The following is a 19,467-nucleotide window of genomic DNA, read 5'->3' on the forward strand; positions in this document are numbered from 1 at the left end:
GTTTAATAAGTGAAGACATATACTAAAAGCAACAACAACAAAACAGAGAAAAATGGTATGCTGACAGTATATAGACTTCTTGGCACCATCACAACCAGCTGCTCAGAAAACAGAACTGACTATATGCCTTACCTGAATCTGCCCCAGGTAAGGCAACTACCTTCAGTGGGTGAGCCATGAATCCAGGATGCAGCTACAACTGGGGAGATAATCTAACATTTGATTAATTTTAAAAAGTCTGAGGGTGGTCCTAAAGTCTAGAAACCAATGAAGACCCATGTACAATTAATGGTATGTTCATTTTACTTTGCATAATGTGTTCTAGAACATAGATGTCTTCAGACCTTATGAACAATCTATGTAATCAACACATAAATGCTTTCGCTACAGTCACAAAGCTAAAATCTCTCCCCCATGCAAATCCATCATTTTTAAAATTGCAGTTAACTGTCTTCCTTTCAAGATTGTCTCTGAGGTTCCTCTTTCACTTAGACACAAATGTAGCCACAGACAAGGAGGGGACATGTTGCTTTTACAACATGATCATGTCTTGTATGCCATACCCCTAGATGTGGCCCTGAGCCCACCTTACACCATAAATGATATAAGTGAGACTGACCACCAAGACCAAGCAGCACAATATCCCCCTAGGGAAACCTGTGCACAAGAAATCACCCTCTCTGGACGATCAGCCCCACACAGTAGCAACACAATTTGATCGCTGCTGATGAAAATAACCTCAGGAAGGAGTGTACATCCAACGTTCTGAAATAATCAAAGCAGCAATCTACACTGTGACAATCATGGTGTGGTCTGTAAACAAAACGGTCTGCCTCGCCCCAGCCAATTCTGCAGGACATAATGGCCAGGCTTCAGGGGGAGATACAGCCCCTCCATCACTTCCTGGCATCTCATTCAAACTGGGTTCATGCCAGAGACAGGCAGTTCACACCCTGCAGTCTGCTGTGGGGTGGGGGCTGACATTCTAGAGGATGCTGCGGTAGGGCTCACTGTGGTTCTCCCCAGATGAAAGCGTGTGGCGGAGCAGGGGGCCACCATAGGAAAATGTTTTCTTGTCTTTCTTTTTTTTCATCTTCTTCCTCTCTACCTATACCCCAGGAGGTATGTCTTCCTAAAAGTCAGGCCAGGCTAAACTTATTGTGAAATTAAGTCTTCCAGATAAATATATTCAATACTTTATCCACATGAGCAAATTAAGCTAGAACCTTCCTTACACGTTCAGATGGGGGCAGGCAGGTAATTTATTGAAGCAAATGTGTTTTCAAGCCAGCTTTTAAACAAGATGTCTAATTATCAGTGTGCTTTTCACTCAGCAACCCTCCTCTACCTCTTCAACATCATTTTTGCAACTCTTGGTTCAAGAGCCACTTAAGAAATAAATGATTCACAGCAACTGAAAGCATGACAATTTTCTGGGAGGCCTAATGGTTGGGTTTCTAGGTCTATGGGTGATAAAAATATGCTACCCCTTAACCCTCTCAACTTCTTTTATGGGAAAAAGAGGCCCAGAAACACCGATATTAAGATCTAAGCTCTCCTTTGCAATATGTATATATTTTCCCCTAGAACTTAAACTTCTAGCTTTGAGGGAAAAAAAAAAAAAAAAAATTAAAGGTCTTCAGAAAAGAGAAAAGCTAGCAAAAATGAACACTCTGGTTCTATCCCAAGATGGGATACACTGAGTCCTGTATCTGAGAGATGGACTGTGTTCACTCATGAAACAACCCTCAAAGGTTTTCTGAATTTTGCAGGGCTGTTCTTACCATTTTCACACAGGCAGGACTCTCCACGAAAAGCAGCAGATTGCTTTGCCAGCCATAACATGCACCAGCTGTGTGACCTTGAGCCAGATGCTTAATCACACTGAGCATGTTTCTTAATCTGGAAGCTAGGAAAAACATGCTTTTCTTACAGGGTTGTTTTGAGAATTAAATGGAATATTAAAGTTAAAGTACAGTCTTTAGACACAATATTTCTCAAAGATTGGTCCATGAACTCCCTGCATCAGGTCACTTGAAGGTTTAATGAAGTTTTCGATGCCAGTCCATGTCATTAGATGAGGACCAGGTCCAGAAACTGGCATTTTAAAAAAGCATTTTAACAAGTTCATTAGGTCTAGTGTACTCACGGGGCTGTGAGGTCCAATCCAGGTTTGGACAGAGGACACAGAACAAAAGAGGAGCCCAGCATTTCAGCATCAAGTCAGCATGCTGCCTGTTCTAGTCTAAGTATCCTGGTTTTGAGTTCCCAGCATCGCTGTCTCGGATTCCAATTCACCCTTTGTGCTGCTAGCAGAGTTATCTTCCTAAATATAAACCTGGCCATGCTGCTTCCCGATCCTGAGTACAGGCACCCAACCTCAACTCTCTGCCCTTCTGGCCTTCTTCAACTGCCTGCATATACTCTGTCCAGGGTGGTCTCAATTCATGCCAGCCCTGGTTGTTTTGGTCACATTTCAGCTTAAATGTCACTTCCTCAGGGGGACCCTCCCTAGCCTCCCAGTCACTCCTAACGATGTATATATACTTTACTCTCAGATAAAACCAAACGTCTACTACTGATAATCCCTTGGTTACGTGATTGAATCTTTCCACTAGGAAGTAGGGGTAGATAGCCTGTTTGCTTCTATATGTACTACCTATCCCTGTGCCTGCTACACAGTAGGTACTCAATAAATGTATGCTGCATGCCCTCTTAATTAATTATTGGCCTGCACCACTGCCAGCCTTGGCAAGGTTCTCACACTATATGTGTAAGACTGACAAATATAAAAGCTGCATTTCTTGCCATGCAACAGGACAACAGCCGGGTGGTATTTGCTTTGTGCAGTATCTGTGCTCAGGGAAAATGAATGAATAAACAGAATTTCTGTGAACGGACTCCATTAAAGAAGGCTGGCATTTAAAGAATTCTTATGAAGAAGTTTGTTAAGTGAAGCATTTTGTCTTAATTTTTTTGTACAACTGGATATTCACGTAAATTTCACATTGCATTTCCTTGAAACAGCTCTGCATCCTTGTCATTAACACCAAAATCACCTCACTTAAATTTTCTTACTTAATAATAAAAATAAAACTACTATATTTGGAAGAAATAATTCCTTATAATAAAGCAATGAGATCCAGAGAGTATTGTAAGGCACTCGTGTTATAAGTGTTCTCAGCTCCTTTAGAAACTGGGGCGCCACGGGGCACAGCCAATGGTCCTTGCGTATGGCTCTCTGGAAAATGAACACGCATTCTGACCCTAGGAAGTCTAGAGAAGAGACCTCACAAAGATTACTTTATAAAGAAGGCTATTCACATGAATCTCTGCCCAACTCCTGGACTTGATAATATATAAAAAGAGGTTTTAGAGGCCCATAGATGTATTAAGAATAAACGAAAACTACGAAAAGATGACAGCTCAATTTTGGTAGTGGCCTCCCCTCTCTAATTCAGCAAAATTATGTTCTACACAATAGTTTTCCAGCAAAGACCCTGCCATCCATCTTTCTTGCAAGTGAAAAGTGAAGTGAACAATCTCAACTTGAGAACTTTAATTGGTTCTGCTGTGTGTGTCCTTTGGGCTAGTGAGTTTCAAGCGAACTGACAGCAGATGGGTGGGGAGGGCGTATGGCTTTGGTTTACAGAGCCTTACAAAAATGAAAAATGGAAATACTAGGTTGCAAGGTAGGATGCCCAGTTAAGAAAGGAAAATCAGGCCCTTGGTGGGCTGCCTCATGATGGGATAAGTATAGGCCTTGCCTGGAATGGTTTCTGGCCTGCTGGGGGCACATGGCTGTCAGGAATTTACTGACGAGAACACAGGCCCAAGGGCAAGAAGTCACACCAGCCAGGTGCGGATAGGTGCCACTTAGCAGAACTCATTCTCTTGAGCTGAAGCTGAAAGCAAACAGAGGGATGAGGAAGAGTTGTTTGTTTTTTAATCTCCTCTCATCCTTTTCAAAACTCCCTGCTATCCCTTCCACAATTGCTCTCATTCCCTAAAACAGACAGGTATTACACCCTATGCACCGGTGGTTCTCAGTGCCGGCTGCATCCCCAGGGAAAGCATTTAAAAACCACCAAGGTTGAGGCCCCACCCCCAGGGCACTTTAACCAGAATTACTGGGGGTAGGCCCTGGAAATCAGTTATGGTAAATGTGAAACTTCCCCAGTTGATGTTAATCACAGCCAACATGGAGAACCACCCTTTAAAAAGTATCACCAGAATTGGGGAGGGGGAGGGGTGGAGGATGTCGTTAAATGTGGAAGGGGGTGAGGCGGCAACAAGGTGAAGTTGTCAGCTTCTTAACAACAGGAAATGTGGTAACAAGAAGGAATGTGTGCAAACTCAGGAAGACGCTTGGTAAGAGGAGGCAGGTGCAGTACCAAGGCAGGACAAGTTTAGCTCTTGAAAGCTGGGAGGTAAAACAGAAAATGATATCTGTAAAGAGGCTGTAAGACTTGTGAGGAAGTTATTGGCAGAGGCTGGAGTAGGAGGTGGCAGTACACCAAGACACCTATGAAAGAAGTCTGCGGGTAGGAAAGGCAAGGTTTGTAATTCCACAACCAAATGGCAATGATTCAATTTCATACTGATGTTTCTCCTTCAGACAGAGATTTTGGTGGCACAGTTGAATCAATTAAGAACTTGAAAAAAAAAAAAAAGATGTAATAAACAGTAGTAATGTAGTCCCTGGTACATGTTTCTGAGTGTCTACAAAAACATCCAGAATTACCACCTAACTCCCATGGGTAGACCTTATGCAACACGTTGCTCTTTGAAAACTTAGTACTGCCTTGATGATGCTCTTGAGTCCTTAGAAGACAACATTCTTGAATGTTCCTATAAATGTTTTATCTGATGCTGGTGCAATACTGCACTCTGCTCTTTCCTATAATTTGCAGAAATTGGATCCTCTTGCTTGTAAATGGGTCCCATAATCTCTAGTATATTCTGCTTAAGTAATATTGCTATAAGAGTGTGCATTTTATTTGTAAGAAAGCAAATTGTACACATCCATCAAAATATTCATTTACATTCACTATGGGTCTATAGCAACTCGGGAGTGCCACAGGAAACCGTAAGACTCACTGGCCTGCAGTTATAGTTTCCTAAGTACCACCACTGGAAATCTGGAAATTAACACAGATGTGAAATTTATGGTTAAAAGACTAATGGGCTTGCTAAGGACCATTAGGCAAATTACATAAGGTGATTATGCAAAATTCAATAATTTGCAACAAGTCTTCAATGTCTTGGTTTGGACTGGCGTCCTACTTCTACTTCTGAGCTGTGGGTCCACTACAGAACCCCACATAGTTTTCTTCATGTCTTTATCTTTCTTGAACTCTAAATATCTTTCCCACAAGAAAATTTACTCTAGTGGATTCTCTTCCCTGGTTTGACTCTCTTTCTATAGCGGTCTAGTCTCACTGCCCAGGATTTCATGATGGGTATGAGGGCTACCAAGCTTGAGTCTGGGGCTACCTGGGATGGCAGCTGCCATTGCTACCTCTGGATTTTTCTCCATGGGTATCTTTTTGACCCAACAAAACTATGTTATTCTTCTTGGGCCCCAGGGCTGGTGCAGATGAACATGGCTACAGTCCAGGCCTTCAGCAGAGAGGTGAACCACAAACCACAAACCTAGCTGACCATAACACATCTGTACCTGGCCTTCGTCCACCAAAAGTGAACAGCTAATTTGGCATTTTGTCAAGTCTGATAGGAAGTTAACGTGAAAAAGAAAGACAAATACATCCATGGCTAAGTTAAATGAAGTGTGTATATGGCAGAGGGGATTGGAGGGTGGGGAGCTAGAAAGAAGATGAAATGCAATAGTTTGAAATGCAATATCCTGGGATACACTGAGGCAGTCTCACAAACCTTTACCCACAATTTTGAAAGGCAAAAATTTCTGAAAACAGAGTTTCTTTGTATTTTGCTACGAAATGAATTTGCTCCCCAACTGACCTGAACTGACATGTGGTTAGTTTTTCTCTGTCTAACTAAATGTGAATATTCATCCACTTTGCTACAAAAATTACTGTGTGTTGCCTGGATCCTATGGGGGTATTACATTAATAGACAATGTATGTACTGTATTACCTTTCTAAAAGCTGAATTCTGAAAGATATTTGGCCCCAAAGGGTTTGGCTAAGAAATGGTTGACCAGAATACAGCTCCCAAACAGGCGTGTTCTCCAGATTTAATCCTTTTGTAGTTTCCCCACATCTTGCGGATATTTACCTGACTTCAGCTTTTCAGTGATTTCTATACCATTATTTTTGTAGATAGAGTTACAAAAGTAGTAGGGGGGTGACCACCATTGACACAGGGACAAAGCTGAAAAACAGGCACACCTTCCACTGTTACACACGTGCTTTTCTTTGCTGCATGTTTCACTTTATTAGTCTGAGAGTTCTGATAACTAAGAGTCCCCGAACCTGCACTGTGTATGGTATAGGCAATATAAAAAATACAAGGTGATGTTGATCTTGAAAAACAAGATAGAAACTACATTTTTATTGGTAAATATTGATATCTCAAATGAAATGTCCAGAGATTTGCTAAAAGGCAAATATATAAAGATAGAAAAGAAAGCAAGAGATAGAAAGATTGGTGGCTTCCTGGGGCTGGCAAGGGGAATGAGAATTAACTGCACGCAGGCACAAGGGAGCTTTCTGGGGTGATAGAAAAGTCGTAAAGCTGAATTGTGGTGACAGTTCCCTAGCTCTGTACGTTTACTAAAAATCAGTGAATTGTTCTGTTGAAACTGGAGACTTTTATGGCATGTAAACTAGAACTCGATGAAGATGATGAAAAACGAATTTCCCAAATTCCTGAAGTAACACTTTTTATGTCAACGCCTTCCCTTCTTTCCTGACATTTCACAGTAATACGAGTTGAAATTTAAAAAGACAATAAATGAAACTTATTCCTAATTATCAAGGAAAAATTAGAAATTCTTTACCCACAAATGACTGATATTACATTTAGTCAGAGGACAATCCCTTCCAGATATTCTCTTACATTTAGCAAATGAAATCTAAATTATTTTTATCTTAACATGCCATGCATACCTCTAATCACAGCATACATCACATCGACCAGTTTGATTTTATTTACTAATCATTTTGACAAAGAGAGGGTATACCCCAGGGCAAGAACCATGTCATAGTCTTCACTGTTTTCTCAGAGCCTACTAGGTGTTCAATAAATGATTACATTAAATGCAATGATTTCTTAACCAGAACCATCTATCACTTTTCGTTTGCGTAAAAAATATAATACAAATTAAATAGACATTCCCTACCTTCCAAATCAGGGTTTCTCAAGCTTAGCACTACACACATTTTGGGGTAGAAAATTCTTCCCTGGGGAGGCCTATTCTGTGCAGTGTGGAATGTATAGCAGCATCCCTGGCCTCTACCCACCAGATGCCAGTAGCATCCCCGTCCCCAACTGTGCCAACCAAAAATGTCTTCAGACATTGCCAAATGTCCTCTTCGGGGGTTAAGAACCACAGCTCTAGACAGAAAAAGTTTAAGATGGATCAAACCAAACCAATGCGGACACATTTCAACAATGCCTTTCATGCTATGGCTTCTGAAGCTAATGAGAACATCAAGAAAGAAAAAGCATATGACTAGTAAATAACGATTCTCTGACCACAGGTCTTGGCGTATTACAGAGAGAGAAAAGGAGAGAAATTCTTTTCATTCTCCATGTAACTGTGGAGATGCACAAGGCTAATTCTAATATAAGGCTGACAGTTTTCAGGAAATGTGGAGCCGTGGAAACACTAAGAGAAGTGTCCAAATGCCAAACAGCCTGTGGCTATAAAACAGTCTGAAAGAAGCATGCTGGTTGCCAGCACTGCGCTGTTTATTATGAATTGTATCTAGGAGAACAATTCTGAAAATGCTATTGAATATTTATTAAAAGGAAAGACCTATAATTCAGGTTGTGACATGCCACTATTAGCAAATAACTCAGCCAGTTGGAAAGGTTAAGAATGGTGGTAGCAGAAACCATTAAATTAAGTGTAAGTTTAGTACATCAGCGTTTTATTTTATTTTTCTCAATGACCACAGTATTTAGCAATCCTCTTCCAAATATCTCAGCCCAAGGACTAAAAAGCTGTTATCCATATTGTATCCTTTTAATAAGACTCCAAATGTTTTGGTTTCAATTCTACCTTGGACATACTGAGCATTTCATACTAAAGTTCAAGATGGACATTTTGGGCAAAGTGACCACTACATATTAAAGCAAAAGAAAAATATTCCTAACACTAAATATGTACATATATTTATCAGGATTTATGATCAATATTTTAACATACCTTTATTTCTTATTTAGCGAAACAAAGGAGTAGACTTCTAACCCCAACACCAACAATTTAGGCAATACAATGACACCATTCTAGTTTTCAGCCATTTCTATATTTCTTATCAATCTGTTCATATAAGAGAAAACTACCACAGACAGTTACGTGTTAATTTCTAACACTTAAAAAGGAAGCATATCTTTTCCAATTCTATTGGTAAAAATATTTATATTTTGCTCTGTGCGCCTACTGGTAAACATAAACAGGTTTAGGACTCTTTAATATTAAGCACGTAATTCCTAAATCCACTAAGAGAAAGAACATACACGATGTGCAAAAGCACTCCATTCAATCAAGCTCTAACTGTACACATCATTATGGTATTCAAATTAGATTACTAATTTAGACATGTTCTATCACGTCAGGTATATACTAACATAAAAATGTCTGAATAAAATTTGATAAGAATAAGAAAAATGAGATAAAGAAAATTTAATTACTCTTTTTAGAAAATGAAAACTCTTAGTATATAATATTAAAATATATACTCATAGAAAGATGAGTAGGAAATGCAGTTTAATTGTTCATCTTGGTAGTGAGTAATAAATACAGTAGTGTCAAATCACCTGAACAGAACACTAACTCTATGCCCTGGATTATGATATTTGCATTTGGATGAAATTGGGACACATGAGGCATGAAATGACCAAATTAATCTTCATTTTACCTCATTTGAGTTTCCTCACATATTATTATAAAGTACAATAAAAATCAAATATAAAATACCATATTACTTTGTATTGTTATTTAAATTTTCACATGCCTATGTTGTAATTTTTCAACTACATTGGACTAAGGCTACTACAATACACCATGTGTAGTGATAATTCAGAACTAAGACAGCTGCCTAACATTTCTTAAAACTTTTTAAAATTTATAAATGTATTGTTATTTTAAAAAATCAGCACCAATAACAAAAGAGCAATCCACCAAATGTCACAAAGGCATAAGCCCCCTTTGGATTCAACTTTTCCTACTGAAGCTAAAATGTAAAATAGGCACCATGAAGCTTGAAATTGAGATTTAGGGATAAGCATTAGCACCAGCATTTTGCCACTTGCTAGAAATTGCTTTCATCTGGAAATTGCAATTTAGTAAGCCTCCTAGATATTTTTTGTGAAAGAAAAAAATGCAGCATCATAAACTTTTTCCAACAGCCATAACATTCTATATACTTTTCATGATTCTAATATTACTATATATTAAGAGCTAATATCTGCTTCAATAGTAGCAAAATTAGGTAAATAAAAAATTTAGACTATCAGGAGCCAAAATACAAGTTGTAATATTAAACTAAATCCCTTTGACTCATCCTGCATCATGTCTTCTGCATCATTACAGAAGACAAATGCTTTAACACTTTGGCATTAAATGAATAACATAATAGCTGCTTTGGCAAGACAAAGCAAGCAATATCATTTAATGTATCTGGAGAATTCAAAAATATTACAAGAGGAAAACCAATAGTTTAAAATTAATTAGGCTAAATTTTATTTTTTATACATGCACACACAGGTACGTGTACACACAGAACGCCTCTTACAGACAACAGCCATTGCAACTGCTGAAAAATAAATTCCATTGTATCACAAATAAGTTTAACCACAATAATTGTATAAGTTAAAATACTGAATCCTTATATTTATACTCAGATTCTTTTTTAGTGCTCTTGAGATAATGAATGTAAAAGATTTTCATTTTGTGAAAAAAAAAGATTTTTTCCCCCAATCTAACTTAATCACATATATTTGCATAAATAATCTGTGGCCCATCAAATATAGAAATTGTAGCTGATACAGTTTCTACTGTTGGTGCTTTGAGCAGACTAATAAAGAAAATCTCTTATATATAACACCCCTTAATTCTTCTTCAGTAGCTACTCACAAAGATACAGCAACATGATGGAGTGGTATGAACCCAAGACACCTCATTTTGGATCCTAGAAGCTGTACCACTTACTAGCTGTGTTATCTCCACCCACCCAATTGAACCCTGTATCTCAGTTTCCTCATCTGTACAATGGGAGTGATTCTGCCTTTACGTCAAAATTAAAGGACAAATGTTTGAGGACTGAAAGGCATAATATTTAACTAAAACATATGGTAATGATTTCTATCATCTCCAAATTCTCCAGTTAGTCTATAACATAATGTGTCCTGTTTTTAGAAGACAAGTGAAAATTACAGGATATTTTACTCAGCATACATCAAATAATCCAGTGAGCCGAAAGTCTCATTAATAATTATAGAAGCATTGGTTCAAAGGTCCAAACCCTCTAATAACATTATGGCCATGATAAACGCTTAGTTTTTCGAATCTGTCAAATAATGGGTCATTTATCACCTTCTCTTTCAGTGTGTTTATTTTGTGGATAAAATGAGATATGCCGGCTATGGGGAACCGAGGCACTTCATGCACCAACAAAGTGATTCTTTCATTCTTCCCATTCTCCCAAGAAGCCTGTGTTCTGCTGTCAATGAAGGAGAAAAACAAATGGAAAAGAAAAATAAGAAATGACAATTCTATAAGCTTCTTGAGATCCAGAAAAAAATAAGAAATGAAAATTCCATACGCTTCTTGAGATCCAAATTCATGCTTTGTTATTTTACTTCTTCCCCCATCCCCTTTCCCACCCACCTTCCACATAGTAGGTCTTAATATTTATTGACCAGAACTGGAAACTCTTAGGAGAAAAAGCCACCATTATCTGTGAAAATGGAAGCAAGTTAACAGTCAGACCTGTTCCTCTGCTCTCGTTCTATTTCAATTTCATTTCTTTTGTCACTCAGCTCCCATTCAGTCAAGCACCTCATTCTGCTTTGCCTCTGGCTTCTACCACTTTGTATCCAAGCACTTGTCAAAAACTTCTCTCGCTTAATCTTACTATGCCATCTCTTTTTCTTCTCACAGCCACCTTGGCCTTCGTCTTTTTTTTTTTTCCAGTCCACACATTCTCACAGGCAGATCACAATCTCAACAACAATTTCACATACACAGAAGACCTGCAAACCTACATTTCCAGTTCAGCCTCCGTTTTGAATTCCAGAACCACAGGCTGTACAACTGCCAATTGCATCTCAGGTCCTGGATGTCCCTCTGGTGCTTCGCGGTTCATAAATCCACAACTTGTCATCTTCTCCTGCAAACTGCTCCATCCTCTGTATTCACTAACATCTCCAATGGCACCCTTGTTGATTCCATTACCCAAGCCAGACAGCTGGGAGTCATCCTTAAATTCACCATCCCCTCCTTGCTTCTCCCCTTAATGTCCCCATGCTTATCAGTGGGAGTTTAGACCTTAAATCCACACCAGTATTCAAAAGCTTTTTTTCGCACAGCTTACTTTATCTGTCCCTTACCCCATCCATTCTGTGTAATACACCCAGAGTGATCATTCTATAAAAGTACTCAAATTCATCTACAAGACTAAATATGGCCCACAAGACCCTCCAAAAGTGGCTTCAGCCTCCGCTCTCCATCTCCAGTCTCATTCCCCACCCTCAATGTGCACCAGCCACATGGAATGACCAGCTGTTCCACAACCCGCCTCTCCGGTACCTTTGTTGCACCATATTCCCTGTTCCCTCTCTCAGAATAATTTCTTTCTGCCCACTCCCACCCTCAGCCTCCTGGTACCCTCCTACTGGCTCTTCCAGACTCGATCAAGCCCAGCTGCCTGGAAAGTCATCCCCTTGGAGTCAGGCATCCCTGACAGAGCCCGGCATCCTTTAAGCACTGGTTCCAACTGCTGCTCAGTGTCTCCTTCCCTCAGGAATCTGAGATTCTTGAGGGCAGAGAGAGGAATTTTCTAGTATTTGAGGTCTTATCACCTAACAACATGCCTGGTATCATATTAATATATATCTGGTGATTGTATAAATGAATAAATATCACCCCCACTAAATTTGACTGAAAACACAGACAAGCTGCTAGTGATTGATTACATGTCAATTAGAGGCTCATCACAGCCCTCCTTAGAAGCTGCTGGGGAAAAATTAATAAGGCCACTCTGATTGCAATTCCCAACTGCTGAATGCAGAAGGTATGCTGTTCTTGTGTATAGCTATGTTAGGGACTGGCTTTTTTTTTTCTAATGAAGAAAAAATTATTGTGTTATGTGTTTTTTCCTCTGACTCAGAACATGAGCTGCCTCAGCACTTCAGTTTCCCAAGAATTTCGTCACGTTCCACCACAATGTGCATGATGAAGGAATGGGTATGGTTTGGGGTGAAAGGATGGCGTAGAGGAAGCAACTTTAATGGTAATGATGGAGTCACAAATACAGTGAGACGAGATGCCTGAGGACTTACGTGATCACCCTTCATTGTCAGAGCATAAATTCACATAAAAGCTTACATATGCAACCCTGGGGCTCTCTCAACACGAAGATGGCAGATGACACTAATGCTGATTTAGTCACAGTTTTTGAGACTTTTAGAAAATCAAGAGAACCTGATTACTCGCAAATGAATACATGATATGGTACCTACGGATTGGGTCAGCTGGACATCTATGAAATGCGAGAGGGAAGTACAAAGCTGCTAGTGACCAATTTTATTTTTATTTATTTATTCTGAGACAAAGTCTTGCTCTGTTGTCCAGGCTGGAGTGCAGTGGCATGATCTTCTCAGCTCACTTCAACCTCTGCCTCCCGGGTTCACGTGATTCTCCTGCCTCAGCCTTCCGAGTAGCTTGGATTGCAGGTGCACGCCACCATGCCCAGCTAATTTTTGTATTTTTAGTAGAGACTGGGTTTCACCATGTTGGCCAGGCTGGTCTCAAACTCCTGACCTCAAGTGATCCAGCCTCCTCAGCCTCCCAAAGTGCTGAGATTATAGGCATGAGTCACCGCACCCAGCCTACAGACCAATTTTAAAACTACTTCTTCTTCTTCCGTATTTTTTTTTTTTTTTTTTTTTTTTTTACTTGCTTACTCCATAAAGTTCACAGGATTTCAAGAGCTCTGTATTTTTAGCAAATGCCCCCAGTCAGGCCAATTTCCCTGTCCTCTGCAATAAACAGTCTACATTTAGGAGACTAAATTTTTAAAACGTTTTTAATCACTTCTCAGGTTAAAAAAAAATCACACAGTCCTATAACATCAAGGATGGGGACGAATGAGAGATCAACAGGATATGCCAAAATATTATAATCATAATAGTTCCTTTATAATTCACACTCCAGGGGATGATATGAATTAACTTATTGAATAAATATTGGCGCCAGTATGAAACCGAGAAAACACAGAGGGGGTAGGGCTCAGGAGAAGGGTTTTGAAAATATTACAAGATGGTTTTAAAATTGTCCTTTTACTCTCCATTTTGACTGCAGTTAGAAAGGCTATGATACAGACATGGGAGATTTGATGCAACGTTCTTACTATAAGATAACATGTTTAAGCGTTCCTGGTTAGACGTAAGTGTTCATTTCCTTTAAAAACCATAGTCTCATGGGATGACAGATGACACTGCTATAGTAATGTCGTTCTCCCATGATAGTTCACTGCTGATACTTCTTTAGTTTAAATAAACTTATTTTTTTAATCACCCAAGAAAATCTCAGGTCTCCACATTTCTCCTTTTTTCAATGAGAATGATGCAAGTATGTGACACTAAACACAGATAAAGTTAACATGCCTCCCCACTGTGCTCTACTATCAGCTGAAGGTTTTATGCTTCCTATTTCACAAAGCAGACATGTGGTTTTCTTTTTTGAGCTCATTGCATGAACTAAGCTTAAGCTCTTCTTCTACAAAGATAATGGAGATGATATTTCCTGTGCCATCAATTCCTGCTGCTGGCAGTGGACAAGAAGGTAGGCATGTGTCTTCCCACCATTCCTTCACCTGGGGACCAAGCAAGATAGTATAGGATTCTTTCGAAAAGCATAATATAGTCCATCTATATTATGTAATATATAAATCCATGCAACAGAGTTTAGCTATCACAAAGACTCAAAAATCAGAGGCAGCAGAATGTTGTCTATAAGTATCACTGGGCTCCTTGCACAGTTCTGGGCTCCACTCTTTACTCTGAAGCTCACTAGAGTGACCTTGGACAAGTGCCTTGACTTTTCTAGGCCTCAGTTGTCACTTCCGCAAAAGAGGATAATAAAGTACCACCACACAAGGTCATAGTGAGGATGAAGGGAAGTTCTTAACATGGCAGCCAACACACAGTAGATGCTCCCTGTAAACTATTTATTCCAATTCTTATCCAGAAAGATAACTAGTAAGGACTAGAAATGTGGTCACATAAATCATGCACAGAGCTATCTTCCCCTCATAGTTACCCTTTGCCCTTGAATTCAGCAATGAGCGAGCCCTCGGGAGCTGTCCGCAGGGCTGCATGTGAACTGCTTGCATGTATAACTTGTATAACCTCCCATCACGCCTCTCACAATGCATGAGGCAGGAGCTCTGGAACTATCAGTTCCCAACTCCTCAAGCCCAAAGTGAAGAAAATTCAAAACAGTACATACGACTGTCAATGATCTTCATTCATTTATATCCATATTAAAATTAGTTTGCATTTCTTTTACACGTATCTTCTGATGGATGTCAGAAGAAAATTATTCAGAGATTTAAAAGTGACACAGATAAGCCACTAAATAGATAACAGATAACACAGATGGGAAATGAAACAACTATATGTATATTCTGAGGAGTTAGTTAATAATAAATCATGAACCTCGTTCAAGTCACAAAAGTGATCAGGGGAGACTTTTACTATAGAATAACCCAGAGCAGGGGAACACTTGAAATTAACTATTAATTGAGCAAAAGGGAGTATCTGTTCTCTGAAAAGGAGGGTTAAAGTTGAAACAGAAGATAATTTAGAGAGATATGAGACAACTCAGTTGATGGCAGGGGCTCTTTTGGGCACTTTGCAACTATGGTATTGTGTCCCCAGGCACATGAAGGCAGCCTACAGGAAGAATAGAACTCTCGGAGAGTTTTGATTTTTTTTTTTTAAGCCAACTTCGAGCATTTGTATTGACGCACCATTCAGTGTTAGCATACATTAACTAAGAGGTTTCATTAAACATTAAATCCGTCTGTGATTTAAATTAAATCAGACTGTGAGTAGTCTGTGGTCTATGTGCCCTATACAGCAATTAGATTTTAATCTCTAGAAACAAGACTTACAAAAGGCGAGAACACTATCTAGTATTTGGGTGATAATCTAAGACAGCCACAAAAATACCATGGCCTCTCAATCATTTCCAACCTCTGGAACCCAGGTGAGAAGTCTAACAAGCTATGGAAACCTTAAAGGAAGTACTGCTCACACAGCACCCTGGAATCTGCTTCCCATGACACGGGGTACTAAGACTTGAAGGAAGCATGCTTATTTAATGGTAAGTATAAATTATTTCTATTTCTGAACATGCAGTTTAATATGAGGCAAAGTGCAAGGCCTCTCTCTGCCGAAGGGAGTTCTCCAGCTGGGACTGAACTCATATCCAAGGATGATGCCGTGTGTGGATTACTGCTGCCGTGTTGGTTTCCTTGACTGTGTAGATTGCTGCAGCTACACGTGCAGGCAGGAAATCAAACTGAGAACACCCTCCGGTGTAAACTCTAACATCACATCAACTTTTCTTTTTTGACTCTCTGAATGCATGAATAGAAAAATAATAAAGCAACAGAATCTACTTTGAATTGAAAGACCTGGCACCTCTACCACACACTAGGAGGTTTGGAAGCATGGGCAAGTTATTTAACAATAATTATGATCATTTCTGTTGTGGGTGCTGCACTTTGCATACTTTCATCCTTAAGCTTACATTTCTTCATGTATAAATTGAGGATAATAATGCACCTACTTCATTTGCAAGTTGAAGCAGCAGGGTCAAAAAGAACATAGTTTCAACACGGACAGACATGGGTTAAAATGCCAGCTCCAATTTCTACTATTGGATCTCACTGAGCTTCCATTTTCTCATCTCTAAAGTAGAGATGAAGACACTTACCTCAAAGGACTGTGGTGAAGAACTGAGCAAGATATTGTTAAATACCAGTAGGTGTCTGTATCGCTAGACAGTGCACAATAAATGTTTATACCTTCTCTCTCCTATTATACACATGAACTGCTTCCGTTAACATTCATCAGCAGCAATTCAATGTCCATAGGAGCAATTCAATGTCCATAGTATCCCAAGATGCATTTCCTTTCATAACAATGAAAATTTTTCTGAGAACAAGCTTAATATGCCAGATACTGGCCCAACAGCTTTATGTCTATGAACTCATTTAATCCTCACTACTGTTCAGTGGGGTAGGTACTACTACTGTCATCCCCATTGTACAGATGAAGACACTGAGGCACAGACTTCGGGTAACTTGCCTAGATTCAAACAGATGGTACCACAGCTGGCAGCCCGGCTCCATAGCCTGTCCTGCTAACCAGGATGCAATAGTGCTTACTATTACTAGGTCAATCTGTTTGAGATTCCATGCTTGGATGTAATCTCTTCTAGAGATAAGCACTGGATGCTCTCACAAACTGCAATGTGTTGATGTGACTAACTTTTCAACTTCTGAAATAACATTTTGTGTATTTTCTTAGTATTCCTAAAAAAAACCCTCTACATTTTAAATAAGGTGCCTATAACTAGTTCGTCTTGTTCTGTATGCTGAAATACCATAAATAAATGCACGTCTCTCTTCAAAGATTATGTAAATAAATCTTACATTAAAACATACCCCTGAGCTTTGGTTTAAACCATAATTTCAAGTCCAAATTAAACATATATGTATGTGCATATATATTTAGCAGGGAAGTCTTAATATGATCTATTTTGTTAAACTGATGACATCTATACCCAATACTTCAAATATTCCTCTTATTTATAATATTCGCTGTGTAACAGTCACACAACAATACGGCATGGTATTTCAAAGTACTATTCCTTTTACAAGTTTAATCAAATCAGGTATTAAACATCAATGATGATAATCCATAGCTCTGCTTAAAAGGAATCTCTCAGGGACAGCTGAGAAAGAATGGTTAAAGATTTCTATCCTTCAAAGTAGGGCACTGCAGCTACCTATAAATCATGCTCTTTGTTTATTAAGATAATTAGGCCCATCAGTACACTTAACTTTTAGACTCAACAATTGTCTGGCATGAACAATTTCCACTTTTTCTAAAACAAAGAGGATGTGTTCAAAAAGCGGTCCTCTGCATGCTCTCTGCACAATGCATGCTATTTTAAAAAATGATTTATGGGTCTAATTCCTGGAGCTGCCTTGAAAAATACACTGGGTTGTTCCTCCCATGCTCCCTATTAGGAGAAGACACTCCAATTTGAAGAGTGCACTCTGTTTCAGACTTCAGGCCACTATATCATGTCAGCATTTTCATTAAATACTGTTCAAGCTGGACTTTAAACAAATGGAATGGAGAGCCACAGCTGCAGCCACTGCAGAGACAAAGTTATCCAGCCGGGAGGCTTACATAAGAGGTGCAGGACAATCAGGGTGAAACCCAAGTGTCATTATTTGAATGCTATTTCTTGAGATTTGCCTACATTCTTAAAGTGTATGAAATCACATGCCCAGAGCTTCTTTAATTTGCCTTAGGGCATAAAACACCAGGTCGACATATAAGTTGTTTTTTCCCTAAAGGACTAGGTAGGCTCCAATTATGAAAAGGTTGGCAACTTCTGCCTAGGGGAAGAGTAAAGCGGGATGCGCGGGAAGCCTGCAGGCCTGAAAGGAATGGCTCGCCCAAAGATACATCGCAGTGCTGGCCACACTCCCCAGAGGACTTAGGATGGAGGTGACAAGACCCTGCCCAGCCCCGTCACCCCAACGTACACAGAGAGTCAAGGAGCTTGGAATGAATAATTAGCACGCAGCAGTCGAAATGCCCTAGAAGCACCTGTCCTCTCCCAGCATATTTCCAACTGGCACATTCATGAGATGCTGGGGTCAGCCAGCCCTGGACTCCAGACCTTCCAGCTGCCTGGTCCCCTTCTTGGCACCCTGAACTCCCTCCTCAAGCTGGAACTCTGCTAACAAGAGGTGCCACCCTCGGCTTCCCACAAGAAGATAAAACCGAACCTCTCCTTCCCACAGCTCCCTCCAACTTCAGAAACTACAGTCAACTTACTGGGACTCAGGAGGCAGGGAGTCTTCTTGGGGGACAGCGCTCGGAGGCAGCCTCTGCAAACTCGGGCGCGCAGCGCCGCCGCCCCGGCACAGCCCGGCGGCAGCGGCAAGTGCAGGACGAGGCGCCGCCGCTCTGCACCAGTCGCGTTGGCTCAGCTGTGCCGGGCGCCGGGCATTCGCCAGGGCACACGACTAAGCGAGGCGGCGGCGGGGACTGAGGCTACTGCACCCGGCCGCGCGGACCCGAGCGCTGCAGCTGCCTCCAGCCCCGGAGCGCGGCGCTCCGAGCCCCTGGTGCGTGTCTCTGGCTCCAAAGGAATCCTGGCTCAACTAGAGACCCGCAGGAGAAAAACCGATGCGGTGCCGCAGGCAGAGCCGCCAGCCCGCCCCCAGTCGGCTGGTCACTGGCGCGCAGACGGACCAGCGAGCGGTAGTGTACTGCAGCCTGCACTCGCCGCCGCGCCGCGGAGAATGACAGGCGCCGAGGCGGAGCAGCAGCGCGGGGAGCGGGGCGCGAGTGCGCATGATCCCGGCTGCTGCGGCACGTCACGGGGGAGGAGGGGCAGGCCGCGGGGCGGGAGGGGGCGAGCCGGGCGGGGCAGGGCTAGGGGTGCACGCGGGTGAGGACCGGCGCGGCGCCCTGCTTGCTCGCGGGAAGATGCAGGAAGTCTCTCTCCCCGGGTTTTATGAACCCAAAGCTCTGTGGTTGAACTTGTCCCCGGAGCCCATTGTCCCTTACACAGCACCATTTAAGCGGTCCTTAAGGTCCCGGGGGAGCCCACAAAAGCCAGTTTAACTCAGGTTACAGCTTAACCGTAAAGCGTTGCGATTTGGGGGACAATGATCTTCTATTGTGGCTGTGCATTAAAATAACTTGGGGAGCTTGTAAGAACCCTTTGGACCGTACGCATCCCAGAGCAAGTACAGGACAATGTCTGGGTGGGGCCCA

At 41.0% G+C, this 19,467-nt stretch overlaps 1 protein-coding gene across 4 annotated transcripts in view; it reads right to left on the bottom strand.

Moving 5' to 3' along the window:
- PAG1 (phosphoprotein membrane anchor with glycosphingolipid microdomains 1) overlaps nucleotides 1–19,004 on the bottom strand; it is a 139,831-nt gene extending 120,827 nt beyond the window's left edge. For 3 of the 4 annotated variants that reach the window (XM_033202319.1, XM_033202317.1, XM_033202316.1), the window contains exon 1: nucleotides 18,520–19,003. The gene's annotated coding sequence lies outside the window, so the exon portion shown is untranslated. Of the gene's footprint in view, nucleotides 1–18,519 lie in introns of all 4 variants that reach the window. The other variant, XM_033202320.1, reaches the window with a different exon arrangement.
- Between the last annotated feature and the right edge of the window lie 463 nt (nucleotides 19,005–19,467).

This window comes from Trachypithecus francoisi, unplaced genomic scaffold (assembly GCF_009764315.1).
Source record: "Trachypithecus francoisi isolate TF-2019V2 unplaced genomic scaffold, Tfra_2.0 Lachesis_group7, whole genome shotgun sequence".
NCBI lineage: Eukaryota > Metazoa > Chordata > Mammalia > Primates > Cercopithecidae > Trachypithecus > Trachypithecus francoisi.